The following is a 16,813-nucleotide window of genomic DNA, read 5'->3' as shown; positions in this document are numbered from 1 at the left end:
GTAAGCAGTTACCGTAGCTTATGGACGCTTGCAATACCAGAGGCATTACGCACGTATTGCCAACCCTGAAGAAACCTCTCTACCCCTTTTTGAAGAACCCCATGCTGTGTAACATCTAAGACATTATATATTAGAAGGAATTATAAATTAGAAGGTTATTATTTTACAAACTGTGTTTGCTCATAACAAAAGCCACTCAGAAAGCTAGACATACATATCGCTGGTCACTTGAAATCGCAGCTTTGGGCAATTACACAAATGTCAGGTATCCCGTAGAGCCACGGCTCTTGGTCTCGGCGTGGGCGGGGGTGGTGGCTGACAAGGTGCGGGCCAGCGGGTGACTGTAGGCAGGCGCGGGGCGACACGCCGCACCACCGTCGTTCTCCGAACCAGTGCTCGCCCGGCCCCTAACCCGCGCGCATGTCCATTACGACAGCCCTTCCTTCCAATTTTCACAAAACGCGGCTCCGTTACATAATATACCCTGACGGGCACATTAAACCTCATAGTGTTAAGGCTTCTTTCTGTGATCAATAAATTTTTGCACGATTTACACGCCTAGATAAGTTATTGTTACGTAAGCCGCCGCCGTCCACGAAGCTTCGCTTGCCACCGCTTTATTGTGATATTCGGTTGTGATATTCGTTTTAGGCTAGCTTTTTGCTCGTAGTGTCGTTAAGCGTTATTTAGAAACATTGTTAAGTTTTGACTGTGTAACGGAGCTCGCGTACGTCTCAGCCGCCGTAGGAGACGTACTTTTGTGCTTATTGAGTATTGTCTGTCCAACACTTGTTGATTATCCTCTCCCAATTGTCTTCGGGTCGTATGGTGAGCATTGGGTGGGTATCGGGACACCGACTTGCCGACTAGTCGAACGATTGTCGGCGAGACTTGTTGATCGCGGGCAGAAGATGCGCGCGTAGCGCTCCCGAGAGTGGCTCGACACGGTTTCGCGCGGCTGGTGGCGGCGCGCCACGCCATCTGGCGGCTGCGGCGCTCCGGTTCGCAACCTACGCACGACAACAATGATCACGAACAAAACAACCATCTGTACGTCTCTTCTCTCTACCTATCTCTTCACCCACTGTCTTGCAAGCTTCTGTTACGTCATCTTCATATTGTTATATCATTCCCTCAATTTTTTGTTTACTCACCGAATTCTTACTAAATGTTATACTAGTTATATGGTAACTTCACTTACAACCATCGCAAACAATAGTGAGATACTGTTTACGAATTTTTTTTTCAGAACAAATATAATGTGTTCTAATAAAAAATATGAGAAAATAACAACTTAATTTAGTATTTAAATTGCTAATAAAGCACACACAACTTTGTAAAAAGAAAATGAAAAGTAGCCTCACACAGAAAAATCATATTTTGACGAAAAGAAATCTGCAAATGTTGGACTTTATGAATCGCAAAGAGCGAGGCTACACAAAAAGTGGTTAGACAAGCTAAAAGCGTCTCTGCAAAGTCAAATCTATTTTCTGAGTTCTTTTATTATTATGTTTGTTTTTTTCCTACGTGAATGCCAACTGCTCAGTTTTTCCGCTTTACATTTCATATTTCCTCATTTCCCGTTAGAGCTGTGGTCCCAGTCAGCTGTTTGTCGTCGGATGTACGAATGCCTACCTACCATAATAAATATTATCCCACAAATGTTGTTTTATTTTGCGCTTGAATGTCAGCCACCTCGGACAAAGTTTGCGCTTAGTGTTGTAGTTTGTGCATTTATGTTTAGATTAAATAAATAATTGATGTTTACATTGTCAATTATTAATGCACATCACGTGATTCATTATTATATTCATAATATTATTACCATCTTAATGACATACATATATAAGATATCTCTTTCCACGATCTTGTTATTGCTAAGAGCACTGGCCTCACTGTTTTATTCAACTTGAAATGACAAACAAGCTAACAACCCACCTTATAAAAAGGGGCCGCCACCTCTCCAATGACGTCACTAAATACATTGTGACGCTGATGCATTGTCATTATTGAGGACTAAGGTCTTATGTACTTATCTAGTAATTTCTATCATATTCCCTTCAAACCGAAACACATAAGCAAGTATAGCTATTTGAAAGTAGCATTTCGAATGATGATAGCACATAGACACATCTAAGGTAACATCTTAATTAAAGTCTACGTATAGCAAATAAGCGCAAAATGAATTTCGCACACTTAGTAATTTTCAAAGTAAAATTTCTGACTTTTTTTTATACAACTTAGAATGGCAAACAAGCTGACGGTCCACCTGATGGAAAGTGGTAACCGTCGCCTATAGCCATGAGCAGTACCATATACCAGTCTTCTATATATGAATAAATGGTACGTCAGTGTCGAAGAATAAGTATATAATTATGATAAGTGTATTTATATCTGGATTAAACTATCTATATGTCATAATAATTTGTTATCAAAATCAGTCGTTAATCACATTTACCTGATTACAAAAACAAGGGAATTATTATGACTATTTTTCAGGTGTATGTATAACCACATACATACCTTATTGGAATTTTTAATGGGTGATAATGGAATAGTAGCCCAGCTTGGTCTATAAACTGGCAGGGCATCAGTGAGGGATGATAGGTGACGACGAAAGCAAGTCAGTTAGCTCATCGTGACGAATTCCACTAGAATTGACCACAATGGATTCCAGGGGAACCGTGTGGAGGTCGGCCTGGGTCAGTTAAACTCCCTTTACTAATAATCCCTTACCCCCTACTTTATTACACTGAGAAATTTATTAAGAATCATAGTTAAAGGATCTATAAAATAATATTATAAGGCAAGGGAAATTACGAAAGATTGCAATGGATCAACGAAAAGTTAAGATAGAGCAAAAAAAGTTATCTTTAAAAGACATCGCTTCCAGTTAAACAACTTATTGATCACTTTTTGTGGTATTTAATCATAATACTAGATTTTCCCTAAATAATAATAGACCGGGATGGTCTTTCCTTTCCTTAACCGTGGGTGTCGTAAGAGGCGACTAAGGTAGGGCGAGGGACGTGCAGCAGCGTCCCTCTTAATATATCTCCAAAGACAAACTGCAGTTACCAATCCGTCTGCCAAGCGTGGTAACTACTCGCAAAACCTGCTTAGGGGGAGGCGTATGTTCAGCAGTGAACAGTTAAAAGCTGATATGATGATGATGCTGACTAGATTTTCTCAGCAAGAAAACATGACAAATTATTGTGGTATTTCATGAAATCCTTGATACTCTCATTTGGCTGAAACATATACTCTTATATGTTCGGATCTTTAGTGCAACGTTTAGCTAAACATTTTGACAAATTTTAATCGTTAAATTCGCCTTGTTTATCCAAACAAGACGTTGTTAGTCTATTGTTTATATTAATGGTGTACTATATTACTTCTCATGACATCTTGGGAATAAAAAATGTCGACGTCAAATTATATGTTTACTCTTCTACTACTGCATTATGATTTGACCCCCTAAGTGGTGTAGTGGTCTAACACACTGCCTCGGGGGGAAAGGGATTGTTAGTAATGAAGTTTGACAGCCCCATTGCTAGCAATATGCCTTATTAGGTCGACCTCCACGTGGTTCCCCCTTGAAACCATCGTGAACAATTCTTGTTGAATTCGTCACGATGGGCTAACTGACCTACTTCATCTCCTCACCTATCATTCTTCACTAGTGCCCCGCCGGTGTATGCCCATAGCACGGGTGGGGTTACCATTCCATTATCATAAATTAAAAACACACTGCCTCAATATCTGAGTATCGGAGCTTAGTTACCTACATACTATAAACATTTGTATATAAAGAGTACATCTACTCATATTGGTCTAGCCGTATGGTCTCGGCATAGAATAGATCACCCATTCTTTTCCTGTGGGTATCGTAAGAGGTGAATAAGGGAAGTTAATGATAGAGGTAGAGAGAAGAGATAGGCAGCAACGTCCCTTTTAAAATATCTCTAAAAGCCTAACTGCGATCGCTATTCCGCCTGCCAAGCGTAACAACTACTGGCAAACTCCCTTTATGGGGAAGACTTAAGTCCAATAGTGAACAGTTAACGGTTGAAATTAAAATGACTGTTGAATGGTCTAAATTTTTCTATGTATCGTATTATGTACATAATTAAAAAAAAATATAAAAAACTACTTTCTTTTGTATATGTCAAATATACATATAGTATAAACAAAATATTTATGCATAAAAATAATTTGATACTAGGCACTGTGCAATACTGCCAGCATTATTTATTTACTTAGAAACACAATTAGGTTTCCCTGTTGTTGATACTACTCGTACATGGCACAAATGTGTTCGTGTATATTTATTTCTCTCTCCAAGAATTCATGAATTGCAAATATCTATATATGATGGATATACGAATAGAAGCTACGAGTAAATATACGAATCGATACACTTATGTAATGCCGTTCAGATTGAATTTTGATACGCTCCTTTGTGGATATACAGCCGCCATATACTTATTTATGCTACTAAAAATGGCTGTAATAATATACTCTTCTACGCGATTAGAATTTTTAATAGTGGTAGACTTTCCTGAATATGTAGTTGCCATCGGTTTACCTCTTTTTACATAAAAATCACCTTGTACACTGATGATATTCTCATATATATAAAAGATGTATTTATTTATTACATGAAAATGAATAGTACTTATATTACATAAGTTTATGTTGTATATAATATCCATGTAGTGATGGACAGAGGCAGATTTCTTATTTTTTTTTAGCCAAAGGACCACATTGGATCATTGCATTTAGGAAAAAATAAAGGTCGTATTCTTTATTTTTTGTTATATTTCTTTTTAGATAAAACAATCTACTACATAATTATTTTACAAGCTACATTCGCAGTCCAAAAATTACACACATATATTCTGAATAGATTTTCCAACTTTCTATTTGTTTATAATTAAAATTGAACTGAGCAAAGTTATTTTAATAAAGATGCAAAATGTTCTTTCAATTTATATTTTCTATTCTTACAGTGCGATAACTACTTCAGATTTTGATCCATGTTATTAATAGATCATGAAATTATGGGGAACATAAAGAAATATTTACATAAACATTATCATATACAATTTTACCTGTTTACGAATCCATTACTACTGTAATACAGGTATAGAAATAATTAAATACATCCGAAGGTAAGACATTTCCATTACTAAATATTCATTTAGTCTACAAGGATATTTTTTATAAAAAGTCTCACGGAATGAAAGGGGGAGGCGGGAAAGGGGAGGCTTATATTCAGTCGTCTCACGTAAACGTATCCCCCGCTTTGAGACTTTCTGCCTCTAGTTAGGCTCTAAGCTAAAAATACGAGCATATATATATATATATATATATATATATATATATATATATATATATATATATATATATATATATATATATAATTTTAGATCCTTACCAATATTATAAATGTAATAGTGAGTTTGTTATCCTGTTGGTACCTTGACGACTTAAATTTGGTTAATTAAATTTAGACAAAATCGCGTGTAAAAGTTAGTACTTCTATAAATATACTTATGTATGTAAGCATGTATGCATATATACGACACGACTGTTACGTAAGACCCAGCGACTTGGAGTTGGAAAACAATGTTAATATTAGTTCCAGACTTCTGTTATTATTTCTACTTAGCACTCCCGCTGGATTATTAAGTTCCATACGAAATTCGCGAGGGTTACTTTTTATTGTTACTGTACGGTTACTGTTTCTAGCTCATTTAATATTATATATACTGTATGTAACAGAAAATATGTGAAACTGAACAACTTTTACAGAAGAACATATTTATTTATTTTTTATTTTATATTATTATATCAGCCATTAACTGTCCACTGCTGAACTTAGGCCTCCCCCATAAAGGAGGTGTGCTAGGAGTTACCACGCTTGGCAGACAGTATCGTAACCCAAGTCAGACTTTGGTAATATTTTAGGAGAGACGCTGCTTCTCATCCCTCGACCATTAAGTTCCCTTGGTCCCCTCTTACGACACCCACGGGAAAGGAAGGGGTGTCTTCATTTATGCGGGGACCACACGGCAGCAGCTCGAAATCCTACTTAATATAATAAATGTAAAAGTTTATAAGTGTTCGAATGTCGACTTCTGTAAAATAGGTTTGATTATTTGTTTGTTATCTGTTGGTTTGGTACCTCAACGGCTGGACCCATCATCATGAAATTCGAGATACACGTAGTATTTGGAAGGATGAAGGGCGTGGACTACATTTTATAATTTGATAAAAACTAGTCATATATCATTATGAGTAAAATCAAGGTCGATACCTTTAAAATACTGTTCGTGTAAAGGTATTTTCTGCCTTCAAAGACTCCACTTACTTTCGAGGACTGCACTCCAAAGAAAATATCTTTATAAGAACTACAACTTAACAAGTTACTTTGTAGACTCTGGATGTATGTACCAGGATCAGGATGTAGGATAAACGTCTTTGTTACTTGGTTCTCTCTGCTTACCCCGCAAGGGACGTAGTGTGAAGATAGATATATAGATAGACAGAATAATAGGTGAAACAAATAATTTATATATAACAAGATCGTATATCAAACAAATAATTCCCATTTTTATGTCGACAACATCTTTCATTGAATCCGTCCGTAGCGTCTCGTAGGCCCGTCACGTAGCTGCTACGGGCTACGAAGCACTTGAATGCGCTCTACGTCCCCGCCTATAATATTCTAATGCCTTCTTGATTATGTAGCTACATTTATATGACTGGCTTTTGTCCGCAACTTCGTACACGTTGATTTTAAATGTCGGTATCCAAATCAAATGGTGTGTTAAAACATACCACATTTTAAGTTAGATCTTCGAGAAGGCAACTGTTAATACCGCATCCAATTGTACCACACCTTTTTATATATTTTTACCTGTGAACATCACAGAATCTTCTGTACTGTCTATAATATATATTATATATATAACACCTATACGTCGCTATATATGTTTCCCACAGAATATAGAAGGGTATAATTATACCACTATTATACAAAATTCTTTGTGTCTTATTATCAAATAAAATGTGATATAGATTTCTGGAACTCAACACGCTTCATACAAATTTATTGTAATACTTACTAATATTTTATAACATAACCTTCAAGAAAAGAGCATATTCCTTTTTAAAAGGCCAGCAGCACACCTGCAATACCGTAGGTGTTGTGGGTGACCATGGGCGGCGGTAGTCACTTACCATCAGGTGAGCCGCATGCTCGTTTGCCCCCTGTGTTATAAAAAAAAATTATATGTCTGAAAGTGAGTTTGTATCATTGCTTTATATTTCATAATTTTTTTATAATATTCATAAATAGTATTCATGTTTTTTTTTATACAACTTAGAATGGAAAACAAGCTGACGGCCCACCTGATGGAAAGTAGTAACCATCGCCTACAGATATGAGCAGTACCATGGACATAACATAACAGAGTATACTGTTTCGCCCATGATACCCTCCATGCGTTGCTATTCCTGAGGACTCAGATGTTATTCCTCTGTACCCTGTAAATTCACGCCATATCCCACTCTTCAAACCGAAAAACAGCCATGCAAACACAACTGCTTCACGTTAGAAACACAAATGGGACAGAGGTACCTAAGCAATCGACTTTTGTACAAAGTCTCCCTCTGGTATTATATAGGATGGAAAAGGATATATAGGTTACTTTTTATTCCAGTCAGTAAACATATTCCGGTCACGCAGACGAAGCCGCGGGTAAAAGCTAATAATAAAACAGAATTAACTCAATAAATAAAATATGCTTTACATCGATACATCACAACAACACAGGCCGAGTTAATGGGTTAAAAATTATTTGATATCACAAGTGATTTTCGGTGAATAGGGTCAGTCTAATTACGCTACACAGGTACATTTAGTGGCTTTTAAATGTAGCTACTTCCCTTAGTCCGGCTCTTAGCTGGATTTGATTATACATGATAGTAGGTAATGTTTTATGTATCTTCTAATCTCTTTATATTACAAGTACATATTTGTCATAAGGAGGACGGGATGGTAACGGGGATTAGCGATCCAATTGCTAGTTGTATAACTTCTCAGATCGACTTCCATGTGATCATCCCTGGAAACCACCTTAGTTAATTCCTTGTTAATATATCACGATAGGGGGGAAAGGGATTGTTAGTAATGGAGACTGAGAATCCCATTGCTAGCAATATACCCAACCAGGTCGACCTCCTCGCGGTTCCCCCTAGAAACTATCATGGTTAATTCCTGATGAGTTCATCATGATTGGCTAACTGGCCTGTTTTCATTATTATCTATCACCCTTCACACCAGAGCACCAGCTCCGCCAGCGTATCCCGTTAGCGCAAGCGGGGATACCATTTCATCCATCAAAAAAAAATATCACGATAGGCCAACTGCCGTTTGATCCCGATATAGAATGGACCACCCCTTCCTTTCCCATAGGTATCCTAAGAGGCGACCGAGGGCACTTAATGGTTGAAGGTTGGGCAGCAGCATCCCTATTAAAACATCATCAAAAGCCAAACTGCGATTACCAGCCCGCTTGCGAAGCACGGCAACTATTGGCAAAGTTAACCCAATGGTAAATTGCCATAGGGAACGGGGTCGTTCTATCTAGACTATAGGAAAGACCTATGTTCAGCAGTGAACAGATAACGGTTGGTATGCTGATAAGCTAACTGACTTAACTTCGCTTATTGGGGGAAGGGATTATTAGTAATGCGGACTACCAATCCCATTGCTAATAATATACCCTGTTAGGTCGACCTCCATGTGGTCCTCCTTGGAAACCATCGTACTGCATTTCTGATGTATTCATCACGATGGGCTAACTGACCTGCCCTTTCATCTCATTCATCATCCATCACTGGTGCTCCGTCAGCGTATACCGTTAGCGCAGGCGGGGTTACCATTCAATTGTCATTAACATTAAAAAAAACTTCGCTTATTTTCGTTTACTGGTTTGTACTAGTATGAAAAATGGTAGTGTTACCAGTGTGCAAACGTGATTACCATTTCATTAATAATAATAAAATAATCCATTAAAAAAAAATGTTTCCGTGTCATTATTCATTTACACATAATGCTCAACACATGTGCTGTAAATGTAATATGCTAATGCCAGTAACAATCTAAATATGGGAGTTTATATATTCGATATTATTTCAGTACTATGTAATCTCAGATTACATTACCTTACGTACCTGAGCATGTAAAATAACACTGTCTAGCTATAAACCATTTCGAATTCCATACTGAAATATGACCACACATTTCAATTTTAGTGTATTATATTACTTTCCTCCGAGGTGTTCTGAATTCAAATATTGATTTAATGATTACATCAAGGCCGGCACGCGATTACAACCGAAGTGAAAGCGAAATACTCGTAAGGTACTTTTCGATGAGTGTTACATACTAGTAATGGGTGCTGTGATTACCTTGTAATTTGTTTAATCTGTTTTCGTCTCTGTTTCTCCTCGTTTATAAGGGTCGTGTAGTAATTCAACTAGAAAAAGTGCTTTATCTTACTGAATTAGTTGTTATTTTGCTGAAGTCCTGAATACTTCATGGCACAGGAGTTTACCTTCACTGTTGGGTAGGGCTGTGTAATATACATATATATGTATACATTGTACGCCTGCCTACCCTAATGAGAGACAAGCGTAACAGATATGTATGTTATACACATATATATGCGAGCAATAATAGATATATTAATATTTATTATTCAATATTGAAATCAAAAACCTGATCGAAGTAACACATAAATATCCACTTGACATGGGCGATATCGAAACGACAAAATGGGAGATGACCCTTTTTTCAATCGTTCTATCCACAAGAACCCAATATATAGATATCAGAGATGTACTGATATTGCCTATGTCTACTGGCGAGTTAGTCGATTTACATAGACTTAGTATCAGATAGAAATGTTTCAATAATAGAACTACCAAATATTCTGAAAACCAGAATAATAGCTGCTCTCGTAGGTTTTTTCTTGAATACATAATTTTTTTACTATTCATAAATTCATTTACTTACATTGATATAATAATATGTTGATTACGGTTAAAACAATTTGTAAGGCCAAATTCTACAGAATTAACTGAGTTGTTTGTTTAGGCTGTAATAGCAAATAGCCTTGAATAAGTTCAATTCGAATAAATAAATTATATTAACATCGGCGACAATTTCGGATATCTATTTATGGAGCGAACATTACCATAATTCGTTTGTACAGAAGAAAATAAAAATGAATGTTGTAGATTTATGTAATCAGTAGGCCTACCATGAAATGATTTCCGAAATTTCGGAGCCGAACGAAACAAAAATTATATGTTAAAATTATACAATGCATACCGTTTAAAAATATTAAAAATGTTAAAATACCATTCCTTTGGACCTTATTAGTAGGATTTATGACGAATAAAATGTTACGCTCTATTCACTGGCCCGATTTCGGTATGAATGGAAACACGAAATTGTGTTCGAAAATTCGGCATTTCAATTCATAGTAGACCCCCTGAGCTACCGAAAAATATCTATAATAATTTGTTTAACAAATAATTATAGATATTTTTACTGCGAGCATTCATTTAGGCATTCATGAAATCAAGTAATAAATTATCTAACATAATTATATTAGTATATTCATCTAATATTTGTTTAGTTTTTAGAAGGAATACCATTTAATCAGAGGGCCTACCATTAATTGTTTTCTCTAATTTCGGTACCGAGTGAAACTCAAATTGTATGGAATAATTACATAATAAACACTATTTAAAAATTTAAAAATATCATTCCCTTATACTTCTATGGTAGAATTTATGATGAACGAAATATTAAGATCCATTTGCTTTACTGATTTCGGTATAAAAAAAAACACGAAATTGAGTCCGAAAATTCGGAATTTATTTTCATAGTAGACCACTCGGCTACGTGGACGAGGACACAAGTACAGTTATAGAATAATAAGAAATTTAATAAAATTATATATAAAGAAATATATATAATAGTTATCTATAAAAAACAACTAACTTTGTCTATAGACGAATAAAAAAAAAGAGAAATCATGAAACTTGTATTTAATACAGCCCTAGTATTAATATGGCATTGCATGTTGTCATTATTGTTCAAGTAATAAAAAATGTTATCCATTATCGTACAATTAATTAATAAAACTATATTTACTATTCTGACATTATACTACACTAGTAATAGAATTCTTTATTTACATGCCATACAAATTTCTCGATGTTTATAAAATATAATCCAGTATTTATACATACATACATACATATCTGTCACGCCTGTCTCCCATTAGGGTAGGCAGAAACAATGGAACGCCAAATGCTTCGATTCAAACCTCTTTCGCTTCTTCCACATTCATCAATCTTTTCATACACGCTCGCCGGTTACGGGTACTTTTAATTTGACCCTTCTTTAGCACGTCCCCTTTTTGGTCGACATACGTCCGTGTAAGGCGGTCCCTACTGACATCTCCATTCATTCTTGCTCGATAAATCTCTTTCTTAATTCTTCTTTCATCCATCCTCTCCAAATGACCAAACCAACGCAACATTCCTTTCAGTATTTATATTGGACTAATATACAGGTATATTTTAGCCGTATAGTCAGTTGATTGCTAATATGATGATGATGATACGTATGTTTTATTTAAATCCACTTAGGACTTTCTTCGTGATGACGTCACCCGTCGCCAATCATGTCGATTTAGTTAGCCACCGATAAAAAATATCTACTAACATTTATACTTATTTATTGAATTGTTAATATCAATAAATAAGTCTAAAAGTTAGTGGATATTTTTTAACTGCGATATCGTACGCGTGACAGGAATATATCGATTAATCGGGATAAATAGTAATCTATCTCGTTCTCCATCTCATATAGTACGTATATATATATATATATATATATATATATATATATATATATATATATATATATATATATATATATATATATAAATTTCAGTAACATTATTTGTGCCGTTAAGGCGCCAAGAGATAATAAACTGACAAACTCATTTTCATATTTATAATATTAGTAATGATTTATAAGCAACCCTAGACAAGTAGCACAAGAATCCATCGATAGAATCGTTTAAGTTAACGTTCGTAAGAGAAAAAATAAGACCTTAGACGTTACCATCTCATTCTATTACGTGAACTTCTAAACGATGAATTGCCGTCATTTATAAAGGGAAACTGATTACTCTCTGGAATAGCTAACACATATATCTTATACCTACATCGTAGAAGTCAGATTTTTTTAATAATATTTAGAATGGCAAACAATCTGACGGCCTACCTGATGGAAAGAAGTAACCGTCCCCCATAGATATGAATAATAAATAAATTTGCAAAATAAATAAATTTCCAAATAAATATATTTTTTTTGCAAATAATAAATTGTTAAAATTTTCAACAGCACCTTGGACATCACAGATTACACTGTACTGCCTATAATACGTCTCATGCGTCGCTATTCCTGAGGACTACTGTGTTATGCATAAATTACAAAAAACAGCATACTCAATACTATATCTTAATCTTTTAAACCGAAACACAATCCTACGAGCACAACTGCTTCACGGCATGAATTAGTGCCCAGGGGGCCTACCATGAAATGAAATTCCGAAGTTTCGGACTCAATTTCGTGTTTTTGTTCACACCTAAATCGGGCCAGTAAATGGAGCTTAAGATTTCGTTCGTCATAAATCCTACCATAAAAGTTCCAAGGAATAATATTTTCATATTTTTAATATTTTCAAACGGTAAGTATTATGTAATTTTAACATTAAATTGATGTTTCGTTCGGCTCCGAAGTTTCGGAAAATATTTCATGGTAGGCCCTCAGGGTTGAGTGATCTGTTCCACACGTGCGGGTTCAAGGTACCCATTAACGATGATACAAACGAATTATGTACAAAGTCTCCCTCTGATATATATATTACATCTTATAATAGAACCTTGGCAAGGTTCACAAGTTCGAAAAATAGGCTATAGGGGAAACATTGGTTATAGGCATTACACAGGAGACTAGGAGCGGCGAGGCGGGCTCAGGCACCGCAGACGCGGCGTCGCCGACCGTCAGCGATATTGACCCGTCTATATTTAGCGTCATGCGATTTTGCAATTCTCTTGCGTTACTATTTCGATACGTTAACGATAATACTAATTTCGCCTATTTTTCTTTCTTATAAATGTGAAAGTGAATCTATTTGTTTGTTACCTTGTGGCCCTTCAGTAGCTTGACCGTGGCAATGAATTTTGGTATACAAGCTATGGAATAGAGAAAGACATAGGCTACTTTTTAACCCGGTCAGTGAACTTATCCTAGTCATAGCAGATAAAAGGTCATTATCATTTTCATCATTTCAGCCATTATCCGTCTACAGCTGGACATAGGTCTCCCCCATAGACAGTGATAAGGAACGCTCCCGAACTACCTGCATCCACTAATTCCATTTGAGGTTGTCACTCCATCTAGTGGGGGGTCGTCCTACACTGCATTTGTGCGTACGGGGTCGCTATTCAAGAACCTTTCTTCCCCATCGGTTGTCGGTTCTTCGAGCTATGTGACCGGCCCATTACCAAGTAACAGGTAGTCGATAATATTTTTCTTTAGTAGAAATATATTCCGAATACTTACCTGTTCCACATAAGTCTCCTAATTTTTAAAAAGTCTTTAACCCTATATTTTTATCCATAAACATATAATAAATATTAACATAATTATCATAGTTTAAAGGATTTCAAAAATACTACGATGTCTATTTTTACATTTACATGTGCGACAAAGTCCACCGTAAAATTATGTGTACCGCAGTTTTTTAATTTTTACAGTACCAATCAAATCTAGGACGAAGTGAGAGTAATCGAAAAATATAAATAAAATATGTACCTTTTAATACTTTTTATACAATATTAAATTATTTAGGTAAAATAGATGTGTGTCAAATTTCAAAAGGTTGAAATGAGAAAATAAAAATAATACGTAGAAAGAAAGGTGTGAAAACTAGAAGTCAGCAATACACTTAGTATTGGCTGTATTATGTAAATTATGTTATTCAACAATTCTTACTTCACAGGCAACCAAATTAAACATGACAATTTATCGATTGCGGAAGTACTACTTGACTGTTTCAGTTACACCTGAATGGGGGAAAACTAAAAGTTCACTAAGCAGCAGAGCGGGCGGTTTGTATTTGCTTATTTTTTAATTAAGTCCTATTATTTTTGTTGGATGAAAATGGATTGGTAACTCTGCCTGCGCTAACGGGATACGCTGGCGGAGCACCAGTGAAGGGTGATAGATGAGAATGAAAACAGGCCAGATAGCCCATCATGATGAATTCATCAGGAATTAATCATGATAGTTTCTAGGGGAAACCGCGTGGAGGTCGACCTGGTTAGGTATATTGCTAGCAATGGGATTTTTAGTCTCTATTACTAACAATTCTTTTCCCCCCAATTAAGTCCTATTGAAAAAAACAATAGTCTTATACATAATCCAGCCACAGATCTCCGTATCTCGTAAAAGGCCAACCATAAAGATACATATATAGTGAATATACTAGTATATTATTAGTTATCTGTGGTAAAGTCTATTTTGAGGCACATAATCAAAATGTATTTCTAAAATTAAATTTGAATTTGGAAGTTTATAGAAACTGACATATTATTTTAGGAATTAAGATTAAGAATCATCGAAAACTAAATATGAAGTAGTATAGACATAATTCTATAAATAATTTAGTTTAAACTAGTCATTACAATAATAACTTAGCTGTATAACAAACTGAAATTTAATTTTAAAGAGAGAGATGATGCTTTTAAGTTGACCTCATTGTTCTAAAGCGGTAATATATCTTTTTTCCAGACTGTATGTTACATGAATATCTTATCTTGTACTATGTACTAGTAGGTTTATTTCACTGCTACTACAATACAGTACAGTTTGAGGGGGAAGGGATCGTTAGTAATGGAGACGTCCATCTGGAAATCGTGCTGAATTCTAAGTATATTTATCACGATGGCCTAACTGAGCTGTCTTTTCATCCTCACTTATCATCTCTCATTGGTGCCCTGCCTGTATATACCGTTAGCACGGGCGAGGTTTACCATTTCATGGTCATCCATTAAAAAATACAATACAGTCTTTAAAATACTAATTTCGCATTGTTCATCATTGAAGGTGGAGAATAACGCTTCAGAATATTTCTTGTAAGGCGAGAATTAAATAAGTACGTCTTTACGGTTGTATCGCTATTTTATAGACTCTGATAAATGTCTTATCATGCACTATGCAAAAATTTCACTAATACTAATTACTACAATATACAGCTATGTACATAAATACAAATTTCTTGATATATCGTATTAGTTCTACATTTACATATTTTTTAACAAGAAAACATTCCGTGTCATCCCGTAAACATATTCCACTGGGCATTACCATAAAAAGCGCCGTAAACTAGCCAACAGGCAACAAAACCTTACCAATTACAGCCCTACCGTAACCGCCCACCTAAATGGTCTACGAAGTGCCAGATGTTTCTAATTTTAGCGTGGTTAAATGGCCTCGTTTTCATCTCATATTACTAGTCCAATTGTTAGCAGAAATATAAATAGCCAGCAGTTACATTTTTAAACGACTTTCAAATGGATGACATTTTCAATTCATTTGTTTTTTTATCTTCGCCAAATCTGAGTCCATTTTATTAAATAGTTTTATGAACAATTGGTCTTATTGTAATTTTATAACGGTTCAAGCTGCCATTTTCTTTGTAGTTAGAAAAAGTTAAACCGGGGTAAAAGATTACCTTCTTCTCTATTATATATAGTGCGTGTATACCAAACTTCATAGTGCTATAAAATAATAAACAAAGAAATAAACTCAATTTGACACTTATTATATTAGTAAGGATTTATGAAATACTAGCTTTTTCCCATCACATTCTTCGCTCCATGACCTGTTTCTCCATTTTAAGTATCGATTAAATTGATAGTCCTACTAATACCGTAAAAGAGAAAGCTTGTAAAGATGTTAAGATATTTAAAAGATTGTATGTCTGTTACTCAATTACGCTGAAACTGCTAAACAGATTTGAATTAAATATTATACAGTACAAGGATAGATAGCACCTAAAATAGTAAATAAATACATAGGATAATTTATATACAAAAAGCAAAAGTCCTGTCCCATTCGTGTTTCTACCGTGAAGCAGTTGTGTTTGCATGGCTGTGTTCCGGTTTGAAGGATGGGATATGGCGTGAATTTACAGGGTACAGAGGAATAACACCTGAGCCCTCAGGAATAGCAACGCATGGGGGTATCATGGGCGAAACAGTATACTCTGTTATGTCCAAGGTACTGCTCATGTCTGTAGGCAACGGTTACCACTTTCCATCTGGTGGGCCGTCAGCTTGTTTGCCATTCTAAGTTGTATAAAAAAAATTAAAATTTTCGATCATGGTCTACTTGTGATGAAAAGAGGTACCTGTGAATAAATTTGTATAGAAAAGTGATCACTATTAATTGTATTTTCCTTTACAGTAATAGTTTAAGCAAATATTAGATTTTTGTTAATTACATTTTTCTATAATACGATATTAAAGAAATTTCTAAGCCACATCTCATAAAGGAAATTCTTTGCGGTCGCTCTCTGACGTTAAAATACTCGTCACGAAACAGCAAAGTGGGAAAGGCTGTAAACGTTTAATGTAAATACTTTTG

At 35.3% G+C, this 16,813-nt stretch overlaps 1 protein-coding gene across 7 annotated transcripts in view; it reads left to right on the top strand.

Moving 5' to 3' along the window:
• The window catches only part of LOC113521965 (potassium/sodium hyperpolarization-activated cyclic nucleotide-gated channel 2), a 268,571-nt gene that overhangs the window by 114,547 nt on the left and 137,211 nt on the right, over positions 1-16,813 (top strand). Inside the window, exon 1 of one of the 7 annotated variants that reach the window (XM_052900032.1) lies at positions 902-1,050. The exons of the other annotated variants lie outside the window; for them this stretch is intronic. The gene's annotated coding sequence lies outside the window, so the exon portion shown is untranslated. Of the gene's footprint in view, positions 1-901; positions 1,051-16,813 lie in introns of those variants that run through there. 7 annotated transcript variants of the gene reach the window in all.

This window comes from Galleria mellonella, unplaced genomic scaffold (assembly GCF_026898425.1).
Source record: "Galleria mellonella isolate WM207_F2 unplaced genomic scaffold, CSIRO_AGI_GalMel_v1 utg63, whole genome shotgun sequence".
NCBI classification, from domain to species: Eukaryota; Metazoa; Arthropoda; class Insecta; order Lepidoptera; family Pyralidae; genus Galleria; species Galleria mellonella.
This window is presented reverse-complemented; position numbering and strand designations above follow the sequence as displayed.